At 43.1% G+C, this 20,153-nt stretch overlaps 1 long non-coding RNA gene across 1 annotated transcript; it reads left to right on the forward strand.

The window, feature by feature from the left end:
• Nucleotides 1-399: 399 nt before the first annotated feature.
• On the forward strand, nt 400-16,111 carry LOC117523491. Its single transcript, XR_004564516.1, has 3 exons — nt 400-410; nt 7,379-7,384; nt 15,997-16,111. It is a non-coding gene; the product is annotated as an uncharacterized LOC117523491 (long non-coding RNA).
• Nucleotides 16,112-20,153: the final 4,042 nt, after the last annotated feature.

The raw sequence follows: 20,153 nt of genomic DNA on the forward strand, positions 1-20,153 counted from the left end.
TCTGTCACACACTGGGGAAACTGAGGGATAGATTCTGTGCAGTCTGACTTTTGAATAGTGTAAGCGATGAACAATTTTGAACTGAATTAATTGATGTCTACTGTTCACAGAACAATAATGAAAGTTGGACAGACATGCACTCCACATGGACTCAGACAGTTCTATACCCAGTTCGTCTCTCCAAGTATCCCTAGTTTTCGCAGTGTGTGCAACAATACAGTCATCAAGCAGTTGTACAATTTTTGTAATTAGGTGTTTGGAGTCAGAAGGTCTATTAAAAATGTTGAAAATATTATTCTCCATCGGAAGATTTATAAAATTTCCTATTTTTCGGTCGGCCTTGAAGAAATTCTGGCAAACCGTCCGACGCCTCAGGAGGCGGAAGCAGCTCTCCACCAGCACTGTCTACGGTGCGGATGGGGAGCTGTTGACCCTGACTGGAGATGTTGTCGGGCGGTGGAAGGAATACTTCGAGGATCTCCTCAATCCCATCATCACGTCTTCTGAAGAGGAAGCAGAGACTGGGGACTCAGAGGCAGACTCATCCATTACCCAGGCCGAAGTCACCGAGGTGGTCAGAAAGCTCCTCAGTGGCAAGGCTCCTGGGGTGGATGAATTCCGTCCTGAGTACCTTAAATCTCTGGATGTTGTGGGACTGTCTTGGCTGACACGCCTCTGCAACATTGCGTGGTGTTTGGGGACAGTGCCTCTGGATTGGCAGACTGGGGTGGTGGTCCCTCTGTTTAAGAAGGAGGACCGGAGGGTGTGTTCCAACTACAGGGGATCACATTCCTCAGCCTCCCCGGTAAGGTCTATTCCATAGTACTGGATAGGAGAATTAGACCGATAGTCGAACCTCGTATTCAGGAGGAGCAGTGTGGTTTTCATCCTGGTCGCGGCACACTGGACCAGCTCTACACGCTCCATCGGGTACTCGAGGGTTCATGGGAGTTCGCCCAACCAGTCCACATGTGCTTTGTGGATCTGGAGAAGGTGTTTGACCATGTCCCTTGCGGCACCCTGTGGGGGGTGCTCCGGGAGTACGGGGTCCTTTGCTAAGGGCTATCCGGTCCCTGTACGACCACAGCAGGAGCTTGGTTCGCATTGCCAGTAGTAAGTAAAACCTGTTTCCAGTGCACGTTGGCCTCCGCCAGGGCTGCCCTTTGTCACCGGTTCTGTTCATTATCTTTATGGACAGAATTTCTAGGTGCAGCCAGGGTGTAGAGGGGGTCTGGTTTGGGAACCGCAGAATCTCGACTCTGCTGTTTGCGGACGATGTGGTTCTGTTGGCTTTGTCAAATCAGGACCTTCAGCATGCACTGGGGCAGTTTGCAGCCGAGTGTGAACCGTCCGGGATGAAAATCAGCACCTCCAAATCCGAGGCCATGGTTCTCGACCGGAAAAAGGTGCTTTGCCCTCTTCAGGTCGGTGGAGTGTCCTTGTCTGAAGTGGAGGAGTTTAAGTATCTCGGGGTCTTGTTCACAAGTGAGGGACAGATGGAGTGTGAGATCGACAGACGGATTGGTGCAGCATCTGCAGTGATGCGGTCGCTGTATCGGACCGTCGTGGTGAAGAGAGAGCTGAGTAAGGGGGCAAAGCTCTCGATTTACCGATCGATCTACATTCCGATCCTCATCTATGGTCATGAGACCATGACCGAAAGAACGAGATCGCGAGTACAGGCGGCCAAGATGAGTTTCCTCTGCAGGGTGGCTGGGCACTCCCTTAGAGATAGGGTGAGGAGCTTGGTCACTCGGGAGGAGCTCGGAGTCGAGCCACTGCTCCTCCACGTCGAAAGGAGCCAGTTGAGGTGGCTCGGGCATCTTTTCCGGATGCCCCCTGGACGCCTCGCTGGAGAGGTGTTCATGGCATGTCCCATCGGGAGGAGGCCCCGGGGAAGACCCAGGACACGCTGGAGGGACTACGTCTCTCAGCTGGCTTGGGAACGCCTTGGGGTTCCCCCGGAGGAGCTGGGGGAGGTGTGTGTGGATCGGGAGGTCTGGGCGGCTTTGCTTGAACTGCTGCCCCCACGACCCAACTCTAGATAAAGCGGAAGAAAATGGATGGGTGGACCTATTTTTGTTTAGATGTAGTGCCTGACCTGCAAATACTGGAAGAAGTGTGAGTTAGGTAGGTTATGCTTTTCTTTCAGTTGGTTGAATGATGCAAATTTACTATCAATATATAGGTCTTTAACTGACATCAAACCCTTCTCTCTCCAGTCATGAAAAGATTTGTCATGCCAAGCAGGCATAAAACAATGATTAAAACATATAGGCACTTGGTAATTATTGGTAAGTATTTGGTAATTCCAGAAAGCTCCTAATCTGGTTGAAAATTCTGACTGCCTTAAAAGAAAACAAAAATGCTTACGAGACTCAGAGTTTTCAAACTTGGAAAATAGCATAGTTGGCAAAGAGGAATTATTCACACAGATGGCCTCCATTTTGACCCACAATGGTGTTGTAGGAGTCTGAGTGTCCTGTACGCCCTGCTGCCGAAATATCAATGCCCTAACATTGTCAGCCCATTAATAATGTTTAAATACCAGGAGGCCCAGCCCTCCCTCTGCCTTAGACTTCTGTAAATGCATTTTTGAGATTCTTGCATTCTTATTATTCCAAATGTAAGATGAAATAATTGAGTCCAAATCCTTAAAAAAAGGCAGTAGTTAGATAAATTGGAAGATTTTGACATAGGTATAAAAACCTGGGAAGAGAAATAATTTTTATTGAGTTTATGCGTCCAATCATTGATAAAGGTAAAATTTTCCAAAATTCAATATTCTGTTTTAATCCTGATATAAATGATGTAAAATTCAATTTGAATATCAACTTTGGATCTTTAGGAATAGACAAACCCATGTAAGTAAAATGGTTATCAATTATTTTGAATTGAACATCTTACAAAAAGCTTGATGAGTAGACACTGGACAGAGGCATAAACTCACTTTTGGGCCAGTTAATTGTGTATCCTGATATTTTACCAAAGGATGTAATTAAGTTGACTAGAATCAGAACAGATTCTTCAGAATTACGCAAATACAATATTACATCATCAGCATATAAACTAATACGCATTTCTGTATCTCCAACCTGAAGCCCATTTACAAGTGGATGTGTTCTTATTGTTTCAGCAAGAGGCTCCAATGCAATCGCAAAGAGCGCTGGTGATAACGGAGAGCCCCGCTGTACTGAGAGCTGCATGAGAAACCGATCAGAACAGAACACAACGGTTTTTGCGTAGATCAGCTTCACCCAAGATATGAAGGTTTGACCAAACCTGCGCAATGAATCAAACATGTAGGGGCACTCGATCTGGTCAAAAGCATTATGTGCATCAAGGGATAGAATAGAAACTCCTGGAATGTTACTATAATCACAATAAATAGTGCTGAGTAACCGTCTGACATTAGAAAAAGAGAATCTGCCTGGAATGAACCCCGTCTGGTCTGGATGTATGATTGATGTCAGATGCTTATTCAGTCTGATTGCCAAAATTTTGCTTATTATCTTGGAATCAAAATTTTGTAATGCAGTTGGCCTGAAACTTGCAGGATCAGTTTCATCTCTGCCCTTTTTTTAAAATAAGATATATGTTGACTTCATACAGAGTTTTTGGAAATTCTTCATTATGTTTAGAGTTACATATCATCCTGAATAAAAGTGGTGCAAGGATATCACAAAATCTCTTATAAAAGATTGGCTTCCTGTTAATTCTAGAATAGAATTTAAAATTCTTCTTCTTACTTATAAGGTTTTGAATAATCAGGTCCCATCTTATCTTAGGGACCTCGTAGTACCATATCACCCCAATAGAGCACTTCGCTCTCAGACTGCAGGCTTACTTGTAGTTCCTAGGGTTTGTAAGAGTAGAATGGGAGGCAGAGCCTTCAGCTTTCAGGCTCCTCTCCTGTGGAACCAGCTCCCAATTCAGATCAGGGAGACAGACACCCTCTCTACTTTTAAGATTAGGCTTAAAACTTTCCTTTTTGCTAAAGCTTATAGTTAGGGCTGGATCAGGTGACCCTGAACCATCCCTTAGTTATGCTGCTATAGACGTAGACTGCTGGGGGGTTCCCATGATGCACTGTTTCTTTCTCTTTTTGCTCTGTATGCACCACTCTGCATTTAATCATTAGTGATCGATCTCTGCTCCCCTCCACAGCATGTCTTTTTCCTGGTTCTCTCCCTCAGCCCCAACCAGTCCCAGCAGAAGACTGCCCCTCCCTGAGCCTGGTTCTGCTGGAGGTTTCTTCCTGTTAAAAGGGAGTTTTTCCTTCCCACTGTAGCCAAGTGCTTGCTCACAGGGGGTCGTTTTGACCGTTGGGGTTTTTCCGTAATTATTGTATGGCCTTGCCTTACAATATAAAGCGCCTTGGGGCAACTGTTTGTTGTGATTTGGCGCTATATAAAAAAATTGATTGATTGATTGATTGAAAATTCTGAACTGAAGCCATCAGGGCCAGCTGCTTTGACTGACGGAAATGACTTTATAGCATTGATGACCTCTTGCAGAGTAAGGTCAGAATCAAGGTATTTCTTGGCATCCTCACTCAACTTAGGCAACAAAAGGGAGTTAAAGAAATCATCAAGATTGGGAAACAACATGTTTAGATGAGTAAAGATCACAATAAAAGTCAGCAACTCGACGGTTTATGTCAGTGGGATTGATTAAATTTATACCCGTTTTTGATTTAATGCTGTGAATGGCTCTGGAGGCCTGTGCACTCTTAAGTTGCTGTGCTAGTAATTTACCAGGCTTATCTCCAAGGTCAAAATGTTTCTGCTTTAATTTTAAAAGTACATTGTTTTACTTGACCACTCATAATCCATGTTCCCATAGTAATAATAATAATAATCCCATATTCATATTTAAGTTTAAGTATCTCTTTGTAGTCATCAGGTGATTTAGAATTTTGATATGTTCTTTCCAAAACAGGAACAATACTGTTAATTTCAACTAATTGCTTGTCTCTCTCTTTTTTTTAAGAGTTGAAGTGTAGGAGATTATATCACCCTGTATTATAACTTTTAATGTCTCCCATAGAGTAGAATCTGACACTTCACCATTATCACTTAATTCTATAAAGTCCTTCAACTTAGAGGTTATGTGTTGATGACAAAATTATCATCACAAAGTAGGTTTGGATTGAAACACCAAGAATATGCCCCCCTTGGGAGGGAAAGATTCAATGATACTGCTAGGGGACTATGATCAGAAATTAAAATGTTATGATATTTAAAATTGGTGATTTGAGAAATAAGATTAGAGCTAGTCAAAAAGTAGTTGATCCTACTGTAAGATCTGTGAACATTTGAATAAAATGAGTACTCACTGCTAAAATATCTACTAGATTCCTTGTTTTCATTAGATTATTTACGAGTAAAAAGTAAAAGCCTCGTAAAAGCCTTACAGATATAATTTCTGGAGCTGGTTGTGTGGATAACCTATCTAGAAAGGGGTCTAAATAGCACTTTAAGTCCCAAGCAATAATTATGTTTGAGTCATTGTCATCAGGCAGCAGGTCAAAAACTTTTCTAAAAAATTAGGCTCATCCATATTTGGACCATATATTTTGAGAAGGGTTCATTTGAACAGGTTTATAGTACCAGTGACCATTACATACCTTCCGAGGGGGTCATTGATTACAGTGGTTGCTTGAAATTGGATATTTTTTTCTAAATAATATTGCCACTCCATGAGCGTGTGATGTTAAAGGTGACTGATAAATCTGAGATATCCAGTTACATTTTAACCGATGTTGCATTGTTGTTTCAAAGCATCAAAACGTGTGGGCAAAGAATATCAGCTTCTGGGCAAATTTAGCGTGGTGTTAAGCAATTTTATCAAGGCTGGGGTGGAGAGCACAAGTTAAACACATCTACATGCCACACCTGTGCACTAGCGCCCCCCAAGTCTTGTCTTAGTTTTGTTCTGATTATCTCTTTTCTGTGTGTTATTCTTTTGCCACATTGTGAGTTTTGTCCTAGTTTAGTCTTAGCATTCCATTTTTTTTGTTGATCTCTTTTCAGTTCTTACATTTGGCTCCTGGTTTGATTCTTTGTTCCTTTCATGTTGGGTTTTCTTTATCTTTATTTCTTAGGCTTTTGGTATTTCTCATCTTTGTTTAGGTATTTGTTTTTATCTCTGTTGATTTTGGGGAGTGTCACTGTCATGCCTCTACAGCCCCTGATAATACCCACTTAACTCCAATCAAGGATCTTAGGGGGGCTGCAGCCTATCCCAGCAGTCTTAGGGAGAGAGGCAGAGTAAACCCTGGACAGGACATCAGTCCATCACAGGGTCACATATAAACAGAGAAACTCTGTCACATTTGCAAAACCTATGGTCAATTTAAAGTTTCCAAGCCACCTAACCTGCATGTCTTTGGCAGTGGGGGGAAGCCGGAGCAGCTGGAGGGAACCCACACAAACACGGGGAGAACATGCAAACTGCCACAGAAAGGACCAGGCAGGAAGCGATTACAGGACTTCCTAGCTGTGAGGCAACCATGCTAACCACTAAGCCATGTTCAAACAGTACAGTAAAAATCAATAACAAAAACATTCACACTGATATACAGTGGGGCAAATAAGTATTTGATCCACTGTTGATTTTGCAAGTTTTCCCTCCTACCAAGAATGTAGAGGTCTAATTTATATCATAGGTACCCTTCAACTGTGAGAGACAGAATCTAAAAAAAGAAAAAAAATCAGAAAATTACATTGTATGATTTTTTTTAAATAATTAATTTGCATTTTATTGGATGAAATAAGTATTTAATACAATAGAAAAACAGACCTCAGGGATTTTGGTCCACTCCTCCATACAGATCTTCTCCAAATCTTTCAGGTTTACAGTTTCAGCTCCCTCCAAAGATTTTCTATTGAGTTCAGGTCTGGAAACTGGCCAGACCACTCCAGGACCTTGAAATGCTTCTTACGGAGCACCTTCTTAGTTGCCCTGGCTGCGTGTTTGGGGTCATTCTCATGCTGAAGACCCAGCCATGACCCATCTTCAGTGTTCTTACTGAGGGAAGGAAGTTGTTTGCCAAAATCTCATGACTCCATCCATCCTCCCTTCAATACGGTGCAGTCGTCCTGTCCCCTTTTCAGAAAAGCACCCCCAAAAATTATGTTTCCACCCCCATGCTTCATGGCTGGGATGGTTTTCTTGGGGTTGTTGTCATCCTCCAAACACGGCGAGTGGAGTTGATACCAAAAAGCTCTATTTTGGTCTCTTCTGACCACATGACCTTCTCCCATGCCTCCTCTGGATCATTCAGATGGTCACTGGTGAACTTCAAACGGGCCTGGATATGTGCTGGCTTGAGCAAGGGGACCTTGCTGCCCTGCAGGATTTTAAACCATGACAGCATCATGTGTTACTAATGTAATCTTTGTGACTGTGGTCCCAGCTGTCTTCAGGTCATTGACCAGGTCCTCCTGTGTAGTTATGAGCTTTCTCAGAATCATCCTTACCCCATGAGGTGAGAGCTTACATGGAGCTCCAGACCGAGGAAGACTGACAGTCATCTTGCGTTTCTTCCATCTTCTAATAATTGTGCCAACAGTTGTTGTCTTCTACCAAGCTGTTTGCCTGTTGTCCTGTAGTCCATCCCAGCCTTGTGCAGGTCTTCAGTTTTGTCCCTGGTGTCCTTACACAGCTCTTTGATCTTGGCTATGGTGGACAGGTTGGAGTGTGATTGATTGAGTGTGTGAACAGGTGTCTTTTACACAGATAACATGTTCAAACAGGTGCAATTAATACAGGTAAACAGTGCAGAATAAGAGGGCTTCTTAAAGAAAAATTAACAGCTCTGTGAGAGACAGAATTATTTCTGGTTGGTAGGTGATCAAATACTTATTTCATGCAATAAAATTAATTATTTAAAATCATACAATGTGATTTCCGGGATTTTTCTTTTTTTTAGATTCTGTCTCTCACAGTTGAAGTGTACCTACAATAAAAATTACAGACTTCTACATTCTTTGTAGGTGGGAAAACTTGCAAAATCGACAGTGGATCAAATACTTATTTGTCCCTCTGCATATAATATAACCCAGTGAGCACAAGACATAATTTCAACATTGATTTTTGGTTGAAAACTGGGTGATATCATCTGAAGGTCTTTTCACCCTCTTTTAAACCAGAGAGAATGCAGCTACATTATCAACATGTCACAAACTGCAAATTTCTTTCATGAAATGGGTGATTCCTTCAGTTGAAGCTTTAAACAGAGGTGATACAGATTATTGTGGTGAAATTTCTCCTAATTCATTTTCATATTCAACGTCTATAAATGTTGAATTAACATTTCATTGCTAGCTTTTAAATAATAAATGTGGAGGTGCCTTGCTAGCTAGGCTTCAAAATTATAATTTACTCATTGTACAGGTTGAAAAATACCATTATTGAAAATCACGGTTAAAAGTGGTCTAAACCCGAATGTTGATTAAATGTTTACAAATTGATGTTGAAAATCTTGCACTGTTGAACCATTTTTGAGTGTCTTTTCAATATAAAAATGCTCACTGGGAAACTTAAAATGTTATTTAAAACAATTTTAAAATCGACATTAAATTTAAACAGCAGAAGAAGATGTCATGCCCAGTCCTGACTCAGGGGCTAGGTCTTCATTCATTGCCTTATTTCCTCTCTGATTCTCTGGTTTTACCTTTCATTAGTTTATACTTTACCATGTTAGTCTGTTTGATTCTGTTTATTGCTTTGCTTTGTTTACTATTTAGTCACTGGTTTCATTCGTTATCTTATTATTTAGTTTGCAGTTATTCAGTTATTCATTGCTTTTCTTTATGTTACACTTTTGTCACAGATTCTTTCTTTGGTTTTCTTTAATTCTGTAGTTGGTTACTGTTTGTTCACTCCTGGTCCTCTAAGTTTAGTTCTACTTAACACATTTCTTGTATTATGCTTTAGTCACATGTTTTGGTTCTTATTCACCTTCAGTGTTTCTTTTCATATCATGTTCCATTTGTTATGTATTGCATTTTCAGTTTATCAGTTATCTTTTATTTATTGCATTATTCTGTAATCACTGGGTTTGTTTATTGTCTGTTTATCATCTATTTTGTGGTTACTGGTTTTGTTTCATGTCAGTTATTTTCTGCTCAGTTTGTAATCTGTATCAGTCCCTGTTCTAGTTTCGATAATAATCATAGATCTTCATGTTTCCCGCTATTTGGATTAGTCACGTTATTTCCTAATTTTGTTTCCCCTTTTGTTTTGCTCACACATTATTGCTTGTCTGGAACACGTCACGTTATACACTGTTAGTTTTATGCCACTTACTTTACTTGCTTTGCACAGTTGGTTTTCCAGCCACTTAGTTATCTTGCCCCAGTTCACTTTGCTTTTGCCTCACTGCACTCTCTTGCACTTACCTTTGTCTTGCCTGGTCACGCCCTCTTCCAGCACCTTCTGCACACCTGCTCCTCATTTCTCCTCTAATTACACCACCAGTTATTTAAGCCCTCACAGTCTCACTACTCACTGCCAGATTGTTGATTTCATGTCACTCTCCAGCCATAGTTCCAAGTACTCCTTTGCCTTGTTTTTTGCCTGCCGGATTTTTGACCTTGCTTTGTCCTTGACCTTGAGTTTGCCTTTGTCTCTGATTGCCTCCTCGCTGTGTATTTTTACCTGTGCCTGTCTGTTGAACCACGCCTCAGCCTTTCGCCTGTCTGTTACCATTGCCTCACTGCTGGATCACCTGTGTACCGACTCCCTGCTTGCTTTGACGATTAAACCTTTTACTTACTCCATCCCTGGTGAGAACTCACATTTGTGTCCACCTGTTATGAGCCACGATGGGTTTTAAGATTGGATTTAAATCGGTTGACTGAACTGGGAACTTCCCACTAGTCCTAGGGTCTACTAGTCCTAGTATTAAGGAGAGCATGTTGAAGTTGTTTTTACATTTATGGTAGGCTATATGTTGTACTAAAATAAGTTAAGCAATGTTACAAAAGTGTAACAATTAAAAAAACATTTAATTATGGTGAATTACCATTATTTGTTTTTTCAATTCAACAGATTTATAAACAGTACAATTAAAGTTGATTAATGGTGTATGTCACAGAATCATATGTTTTATTTTTGTAAATTGAACAAAACTGGACCTGGTTTGTTAGCTATTTGAAAGTATTACTTTTTTTTTAGTGAACTTTAAAATCAGTTTGGGGTTGTAATATACACCATCAAATAATATAAAGCGGTTAGGACCAGCTGATCCTCCCCAACTGAACTTGACCTTCTTACATCTACTGACATATTTTTCCATAGGAGTGGAGGCATGCTGGAATGGAGGTTGGGACATGCTGTTGAACGCCTTTGTCAAGTTAATGAAGACAAGGTACAATGGTTGGTGTTCTTCTCAATACATTTTTTTGCAATTCATGGACAGTGATGTGTGTTGTCCCTGTTGATGGTTGAAAGCCACTCTGTTTTCTGCTAGTGGTCTCAGTTGTTGGCAATCCATACAAGAACCTTTCCTGTAATAGACAGTAAGGAGATTTCACTATGGTTTCCACAGTCAGATGTATGTCCTTTCTGCTTGTAGATGGTGACAATCAAACCGTCTTTCAGGTCTGCTGGTATTTCTTCTTGAGTCCAGATTTTGATGATGAGTTGGTGCAGTTGGTGTTGGAGAATGGGACCTCCTTCTTTAAAGACCTCAATGGGAATGTTATCTTCCCCAGGTGCTTTGTCCTCCTCCTGAACAGTTGAGTTGGTGTTAAAGAGGTCTTCAAAGTGTCAGGGCAGGTGGCTGCAAGGCAGACTCCCAGACTAGGCTATGAGACAAATCATGGTCTTTATTCCAGGCTCTGGTACGGTACACATGTGATCAGTTAGCAGAGGAGAGGTATACGCAGTCATGGACGAGCAGGGTTCAGTAGCACAAGCAAACAAAGTCATTGGAGAGGAAGCAAGAGGCATGGTCGAGGAGAACAGACCAAAAAACACGGTACACGGCAAGGCAAAAATCAGGACAGAATACAGAAAGCTGGAATATGTGCAAAGACAACAAACTGGCAGGGGAGTGATGGCTGGGAGGTGTTTAAATAAGACAGGCATTAACAAGGTGCAAGTAAGGAACAATCTAGAAAGGGGGCGTGGCAGGTGGACAAAGATTATACATTGGGAAAGATAGGGAGGAAGGGAGTGCACAAAGTGGAGTGATGTAGGATACAAAGATGCATGAGTAAGTGCAAAGAGCGTGAGTGAATGGAAACACAAAGCAGACAGAATCAAAGTGTGAGACGGGGACACAAGAGCTGGTGAAGAGGCATGAAGTGACAACACAATCAGGTATGAGTGAGAGATGAAGACACAATGGCAGGTCCGGGGAGTGGAGGGAACACAAAGAAATGAGGACAAACTGAGAACAGAGCTAAAACAGAATGTAAGGACAGAATATAATATTACCATGAAGAGGACGAGGACAGAGCATGAATCATGGGAATTAAAAGCGAACCAAGATATAATAAGTACGATCAAGCACTGATGTCATATTTGGTCTTCAACAGGCTTAGGCCATTCTTGCTTTGAAGAAGTGTTTGTCCTTGGCTGGAGGGGCCACAGACTGCTTGGGTGGCATTGAAAAAGCTTCTGCTGTCATTTCCCTCTGCAAGCGCTTGGATTTCAGCAGCTTTGTTGATTTACCACTGATTTTTCAGTTTGTGAGTTTTGTTTTGTAAAGTTGCTTTGCTTTGCTGGAGTCAAGACTTTTTCTCTTGCAAGGCAGGCTCTGTCTGGAGGTTGAGGAAAGCTTTCTGTTGTTGAGTCATTGGAGGACCTGGTCACTCTCATCAAACAAGTCGTGGTCCTTCCTTTTCTGGCATCTGAATGTTTCTTGGCAGGCTGTTGTTATGACTGTCTTAAGCTCCTCTCAGTGTTTAGGAGCTGGGATGGAGTACTTTGTAGGGAGTTCTTTCATCGGGCACTGTTGAAACTCTGCTTTGGCAATGTTGAAACTTTGGACAGTTTTGCACTGTTCAGGCCTCCTGTTGAGGTGGATGTCCAGCTGGATCCTGGAGCAGATCAGAAACTGATCCGTCCATCATCTGCACCGGTCATTGTCTTGTTGGACAGGACATCTTTTTGGTTGTGCTTTCGGAGGATGATGTAGTCAAGCGGGTGCTAATGCTTTGGGTGAGGTTGTTGCCAGGAGGTCTTGAACTTCTGCTTTTGCCTGAAGATGGTGTTGGTTATGACAAGCTCATATTTGGCACACTTTTTGAGAAGCAGGTTGCCATTGCCATTGCACTTGCAATTTTGTCACAATGGTTTTGTTCCAGATATGGTGTTCCTTTCTGACCTGGGCAATGAAGACGCAGAGGAGGATGATCTTGTCAGATGATGGGATAGCAGATAGAATGGTGTCCATCTTGGAGTAGGTTTCCTTCTCTTTGAGGTCAGTGTCAAGTGTTGCTCATAAGCATTGATGGCAGTGGCATGATGTTCACTCGTAAGTTAGAGACTGAGTGTCATCAGTTGTTCAATGACACCCACCGGGAGTTCAGTCAGTTTTGGAAGGAAAGAGGTCTTTTTGGCTGTGGATTCATCATTTCTCCTCAGAAAGCCGTTTACAGAAGAAAGTGCAGTCTGCTTACTCCACCCGTATCTGGCCTTCTCCTGCTGTTTCACTCAAGGTGACAATGTTGAGGTCAAGATTCTAGAGTTTGCGTAAGATGAGAGCTGTTTGCCTTTCTGATTGGCCTTAATTTTTCTTGCCCATCAAGTTTCATATGTTCCATGTGCCAAATTTCATCACTTGTGCTTTTGTTTGTTGACCGCAGAGTTGGTGACCCTGTGGATTCGGTAATCCAGGCAGGTGAAGGTGAAGCAGACTATGTTTAGGGCACCTTTTCTGCCAGCCCCCCCCCCCCCCCACTGATGGTGAGCGGTGCAGATCCTGACTAGGGCTGCTCAGTCGCAGATGCGGCTACCGGGTTTGACGACTGAATCACACATCTGCCACTTCCATGCTGGTGTCGCTGACCAAATGGTCCCCCCTAAAAACTGGTCCACCCTGCCTTCACTGCGCATGCATTATTTCAGAGCGTCAATGGTGATTCACTAATTATCATGTCGTTTCTGCTTCAAACTGCCTCCAGTCATCATCTATCTCAGCGACAGATATCTGAAGCTTTTGTACAACAATCATTTCCACATAAATTCACCTCCGTGTTGATAACCTTTTGTAAAATCCAGGCGGCTTTTGATGACTTTCAGTGGAGTGAGTATATGAGAAATTGTTTAACAGCAGGACATGTTCCAACTTGTCCTTAAGGCTTCCAGCAGAGGTGTTTTTCCTGTGGCGGAGCGTCGCGGCGGCTGCGAGCCGACGCGCGGACCCGTCCGCATGTCTTTCATTAAAAAAATCTCCTTTAACAGTGGAATATCCGGATAAAATGCTGAAACCTGTTGTGAAAGTGTAGGAACACGGACCCACAACAGGGGGCGCAATGAACGGACAATGGAGAAGGTAAATAACAAGGTTTACTATTGTGAAACGAGCACAATAAATACAACAATCACAATTTGGGGTCGAATCCGCTGGTGTCGTGTGGGCAGGCTCGAAGGTAGGAGACGTCCGTCTCAGTCGAACCGGAACCACCCAGATCTCCTCTGCCACCGAACCCTGGAAATACTGGAACCGCCAAGTCCCGAATTCCCAGGTGGCCACTGCCTCCGCTCGTCGGATCCGGTACTGCTGGCGGGAGAGAGCAACAACACACAGGTGTGGATGCGACCGCACCCAGTAACGGAGAGGGGAGAAGCCGCCTCCACCTCTTGTCAAAGTACAGCAGGAAGGTGAGTACTTATCCAAGCAATGAAGCTATCAGTAGTCAACAGTCCTGAAAAGGTTTAACAAGTTTAGCTGGTTGTTCAGAATATAAATGCAGAGAATATTACCTCAGTCTTAGGCGATATCTCGGCACTGAGGTGGAGACGCCGTCCTCCAGATATACCTCTGTGCTGAGTGGAACAGCTGTGTCTGGTGATGGGTGACAGCTGTCACCCAGGCTACTCCCATAAGGCGGCAGCACCCTCTGGTGCCTGGAGCCCGCACTCCAGGCAGGGCGCCCTCTGGTGGTGGTGGGCCAGCAGTACCTCCTCTTCAGCGGCCCACACAACAAAACCGACTTCTTCTGAAACTTCTCTGTTCTCTCACGACGTCCTGGATCAATAGAGCCTGAAATGTGGAGGTTTTCAGCTTGAAACAGGCTGATGACGCCGCCTGAGAGCGCAGCGCGACGTCTCGCACTGTGGGAAGTCCTTAAAGCGACAGTGTCACCTCAAAATCTCTCATCAGCCGTTAAAATTTTCACTGAAAACCAGCTTAATTTTTCGAACCATGTCCACTTCGATGTGTCTCACAGGTTTAGAAAAAATTTTGATCAAACAAAGCGCCAGTCTCTCAGCAACTTCTCAGACAAAGGAATTCCGATGAGGGGCTGGACGACTCCTCCCACAAGGAGTGCTCACAGGCGAATGATGTCACCGACAGGCGTGGAAAAACTCACGCATGCGCACGAGGGTTCAAGCATGTCTGACGTAAAAACATATGAATGAAATCCATATAGTTTTTGAAAAAAATTAAAAGGACCTATACTTTATGGACAGCCCTCGTATATGTATATATATATATATATATATATATATATATATATATATATATATATATATATATATATATATATATATATATATATATATATAGTGCACTCAGAAAGTATTCACAGTACTGCACCTTTTCCACATTTTGCTATGTTACAGTCTGTTTCCAAAATAGAGAAAATTCATATTTTCCCTCAAAATTCTACTCACAACAACCCATACTGTCAACATGAAAAAAGTCCACTCCCCCCCCCCCCCCCCCCCAAATTTATTACAACTAAAAGCTAAGAAATCACACGTACAGAAGTATTCACAGCCTTTGCTCAATACTTTGTTGATGCACCTTTGGTAGCAATTCCAGCCTCAAGTCTTCTTGAATATAATGTCACAAGCTTGGTGCACCTATCTTTGGGCAGTTTGGTTCATTCCTCTTTGCAGCACCTCTCAAGCTCCATCAGGTTGGATGTGGAGCGTCGGTGCACAGACATTTTCAGATCTCTCCAGAGATGTTCAGTCAGATTCAGGTCTGGGCTCTGGCTGGGCCACTCAAGGACATTCACAGAGTTGTCCTGAAGCCACTCCTTTGATATCTTGGCTGTGTGCTCATGGTCATTGTCCTACTGACAGATGAACCGTCGCCCCAGTCTGAGGTCAGGATGTCTCTGTACATTGCTGCATTCATCTTTCCCTCAATCCTGACTAGTCTCCCAGTTCCTGCTACTGAAAAACACCCCCACAGCATGATGCTGCCACCACCATGCTTCATGGTGCCTGGTTTCCTCCAAACATGATGCCAAAGAGTTCAATCTTTGTCTCATCAGACCAGATAATTTTGTTTCTCCTGGTCTGAGAGTCCTTCAGGTGCCTTTTGTAAAACTCCAGGTGGGCTGCCATGTGCCTTTAGTAAGGAGGGGCTTTCTTCTGGCCACTCTACTATACAGGCCTGATTGGTGGATTGCTGCAGAGATGGACGCAAAAAAGGTTTCCTCTGCATTACAGCATCATACCAGTCAGATCAGTGACAAAACCCCATTCATGTAAAAAAATGCGTTCACGCATAGATATTGTGTGCGCACAATTTATCACTGCGCATGTGCAAATAGCAAAGGTGCTGCGCGTGAGGACCAGCGCTCCCCCTGCCTGCTCAAACTTGATTTATGCTCGCGTGCAGAGAATTGCTGCTCGCTCTCTTGAGACTATGGCACTTTGAAGGCGGGATTATGGCACTATGGGGGAGGGAACCAGGTCCGCACTGGCTCTGCTGTGATTGGTCGTCTCTGGAGAGTGAGATTTGAATGACAGCGCTTCTCTCTGATGCAGAAGTCAGTTGGAGACAACAGAGTTAAGTGATTGTCACATCGTTTCTGCTTAATACTTCATTCCAGTCATCATCTATCTCAGCGACAGATCTCTGAAGCTTCTGTACAACAATCATTTCCACATAAATTCAGCATTATTTCATATCAGATTACAGAAAGTCGTAAAAGAAATCACCTCCTGATACTCGTCTGCAGACTGACTCTGTACACCCAAATCAATCAAAGCGAATAATGTGATTATTAACCATCAGATGACAAATTAAAACCTGTTAAATCACATGGAAACCATGACGCCACCACCTCCCCGAAGGAGACAACAGCGTCTCCTTAAAAAAAAAATATATATATATTTATGAATCAAATACAAACAAAACAGGTCCTGTAGAAAATCCTGAAATGCTGCATACATGAAAATACAAATACAAAAACTTAAGGGGCTTACTGAATATTATTTATAAATAATAAAAGAAAATATAGGGCAACCAAACATTTACAAATCAAATTTGTCAATAAAATAAACTACTTTTAAAACATTATTGGATTCAATCAATAATAGAGATTTATTATTAAGTTTAAACTCATTTCTCCAGTGAATAATGTTTGGTTTTGTCTTGAAAAAACAACATTTCACTCAAGCCTCGCTCTCCAGAGACAGCCAATCACAGCAGAGCCAGTGCCGACCTGGTTCCCTCCCCCATAGTGCCATAATCCCTCCCCATAGTGCCAGCTTTGCACCATTCTCTGTGGAGGACATCGAGGATTTATTTATATTTGTTTTCATAGTAGGAGGGCTGGTACTTATAATGCTTATGTGCTGCCCTGACCTACCGGAAAATTGGCAAGACGGCTGTCGCCAGAACCACGACCCCTCACCTGTCCGTCATGATTAATGAGTTGGGCAAGGCGATGCATTCTCAGACTATGTTAACCCTTGAACTCGGATGCAAATTGGATGGCATCTTGGAGCAAATGCGCACCTTGCAGATGAAGATGAAGATTTCAGAGACCGGGGAATATTCATAATTTGGGATCTAGTTTGTTCATGTGAGACTGTAAAAGTGTTTTTCACTGCTCAACCACAAACACGGCAGGCTTATCAGCCTTTGAAGGATAAAATCCCCCATTGTTTTCCTCCAGAAGAATGTCTATGGCCTTGGTGAACATTTGGATGCCCGCTATCTTCTCTAACTCCCAAACGGACAGAAAAACAATTGACTCACTCCCTACCCCCCTCCTGTTCCCATCCACCACCCCATCCCGGTCCCCGCTCATGCCACTCCATTCCCCCTCTGGGGGCTGTGCAGTTTTAGCTGCAGTAGGCCCCGTTCCCCCCAAGCTAGCGGCAGCACGATGACATATTGCTGTGGCTGCCACACACTCACATTGCCTCAATTTGGAAAACGGACTGTTTCAAGTTTAGTGCACATAAACATTGTCAAATGTATATGTGTTGTCTTTAATTCTGATGTGTGCCATTATTACAGTAAACAAGTAATAATTGTGGATTAATTGCTGTATCTTGTCTGTGGCAATTTGAGTGTGGATGTAATCTTGTTGTTGTTGCACTTGTAATGACAATGATAATAAATCTCATCCATCCATAAGTTTGAAGTGAGCGAGAAGGAATTCTCTGCGTGAGCAGAAATACGAGGTCTGTCAATAAGTATAGGTCCTTTTTATTTTTTTCAAAAACTATATGGATTTCATTCATATGTTTTTACGTCAGACATGCTTGAACCCTTGTGCGCATGCGTGAGTTTTTCCACGCCTGTCGGTGACGTCATTCGCCTGTGAGCACTCCTTGTGGGAGGAGTCGTCCAGCCCCTCGTCGGAATTCCTTTGTCTGAGAAGTTGCTGAGAGACTGGCACTTTGTTTGATCAAAATTTTTTCTAAACCTGTGAGACACATCGAAGTGGACACGGTTCGAAAAATTAAGCTGGTTTTCGGTGAAAATTTTAACGGCTGATGAGAGATTTTGAGGTGATACTGTCGCTTTAAGGACTTCCCACTTTGCGAGACGTCGCGCAGCGGTCCCAGGCGCCGTCGGCAGCCTGTTTCAAGCTGAAAACCTCCACATTTCAGGCTCTATTGATCCAGGACGTCGTGAGAGAACAGAGACGTTTCAGAAGAAGTCGGTTTCAGCATTTTATCCGGATATTCCACTGTTAAAGGAGATTTTCTTTAATGAAAGACGTGCGGACGGGTCCGCGCGTCGGGACGCAGCCGGCGCGGTGCGACGGCACAGGAAAAACACCTCTGTGTTGATAACCATTTGTAAAATCCAAGTGGCTTTTGATGGCTTTCAGTGGAGTGAGTATATGAGAAATTGTTTAACAGCTGGACATGTTCCAACTTGTCCTTAAGGCTTCTAACGGAGGTGTTTTTCCTGTGGCGGAGCGTCGCAGTGGCTGCGAGCCGACGCTGCAATCCGCCTGCACGTCTTTCATTAAAAAAATCACGCATGCGCACGAGGGTTCAAGCATGTCTGACGTAAAAACATATGAATGAAATCCATATAGTTTTTGAAAAAATAAAAAGGACCTATAATTTATTGACAGACCTCGTAAACTTTGCGCAAGCAGAAATCAAGGTGAGCAGGCGGGGGGAGCGCTGGTCCTCGCATGCAGTACCTTTGCGCGGGTGTGCAGAGATAATTTGCGCATGTGCAGTTAATATCTATGCGTCAAAGCATTTTTTATGCGAGTGGGGTTTTGTCACTGATCTGATGCCATACATGGGTGATTCTTAGACTACGGGCACTTATTATGTCCTTTGATCATATTGTATGAAAAACAGAAAAAAGGGGAAATTTCACACTTTTATAGTTATCTTTACAATGAAAGTGTGTTAAGAAATTTGTTCTAGTAGTCTATGATGACTTTTTCACCTTTTTTCAGCATCCCACACCCAGACTTTTGATCTTCAATGATAAAAATGAATGGTAAAGAAACGTTTTTTCTAATGTTTTAAAATACCTCTGAATAAAATATCAGTAAAATAATTAAGACATAATTGAGGTATTCAATGTCATACAACTGTTGTGATTTTTTTTAAACAAAATTAGTTGTCCCACACTATTGCCGTAATTTCCACCACAACACTGTAATGTCCCTTTAAACAGTTTGTATGAAAGATTGTTTGGGTAGTTTCTATGGAGATAAACAGTGACATCAGAGCAAATGTATATAGCGCCAAATCACAACAAACAGTTGCCCCAGGGCGCTTTATATTGTAAGGCAATGGTGTGGTGGAAATTACATTTACAAGGCCAATAGTGCCCGTAGTTAAAGAATCACCCACATACTGTAGCATCTCTTTGTGCAAAGTGCGCTGTATAGTTGAACAATGCACAGAGACACTATCTGCAGCAAGATCATGTTGTAGGTCTTTGGAGCAGGTCTGTGGGTTGACTATGACTGTTCTCACCATCCTTCGCTTCAGCTTATCTGAGAATTTTCTTGGCCTGCCACTTTGGGCCTTAACTAGTACTGTGTCTGCGGTCTTCCATTTCCTCACTATGTTCCTCACAGTGGAAACTGACTGCTGAAATCTCTGAGATAGCTTTTTGTATCCTTCACCTAAACCATGATTTTGAGTAATCTTTGTTTTCAGGTCATTTGAGAGTTGTTTAGAGGCTCCCATGTTGCCACTCATTAGAAGAGATGCAAAGAGGGGAAACATTTGCAAATGGCCACCTTAGGGCCCTGTCCCACTGGCGTTTAGGAGGATTTGCGGATGGAATGCGCACAAAAGTGGCCCACATTTGCCAAACAACCGCAATAACCATGTAACATTCCTGTATGAGTCTGCTGCCATCCGAACACGTCCGTGATCATCCGCAGAGGCACGCATGTCCGCAGCCAGGAATTTTGAGCAGCTCAAGAATCCTGCTGCGGATGAGATCCGCATCACTTCCTGAACACATACTGAAGACATACGCAGGACATACACAACCAACGCACCGCATATCCCCTGTCATCCGCTGATATCCGCAACCGACGGGTTGGCTCAGCTTGGCGGCGGACCAGGACAGCATGCAAAACAGATATGACGCGTGCCCAGCACAGCCACATCACGGTCGCAAATGGTATGTTGCGCATGCAGACAGAGTGGGCACGGATGAAGCGAGTGCATCACGGCCGCTGTGCTCCTCACGGGGGCGCCTCCGCAGTCGCCTTCGCTTC

Source organism: Thalassophryne amazonica, chromosome 13 (assembly GCF_902500255.1).
Source record: "Thalassophryne amazonica chromosome 13, fThaAma1.1, whole genome shotgun sequence".
NCBI classification, from domain to species: Eukaryota; Metazoa; Chordata; class Actinopteri; order Batrachoidiformes; family Batrachoididae; genus Thalassophryne; species Thalassophryne amazonica.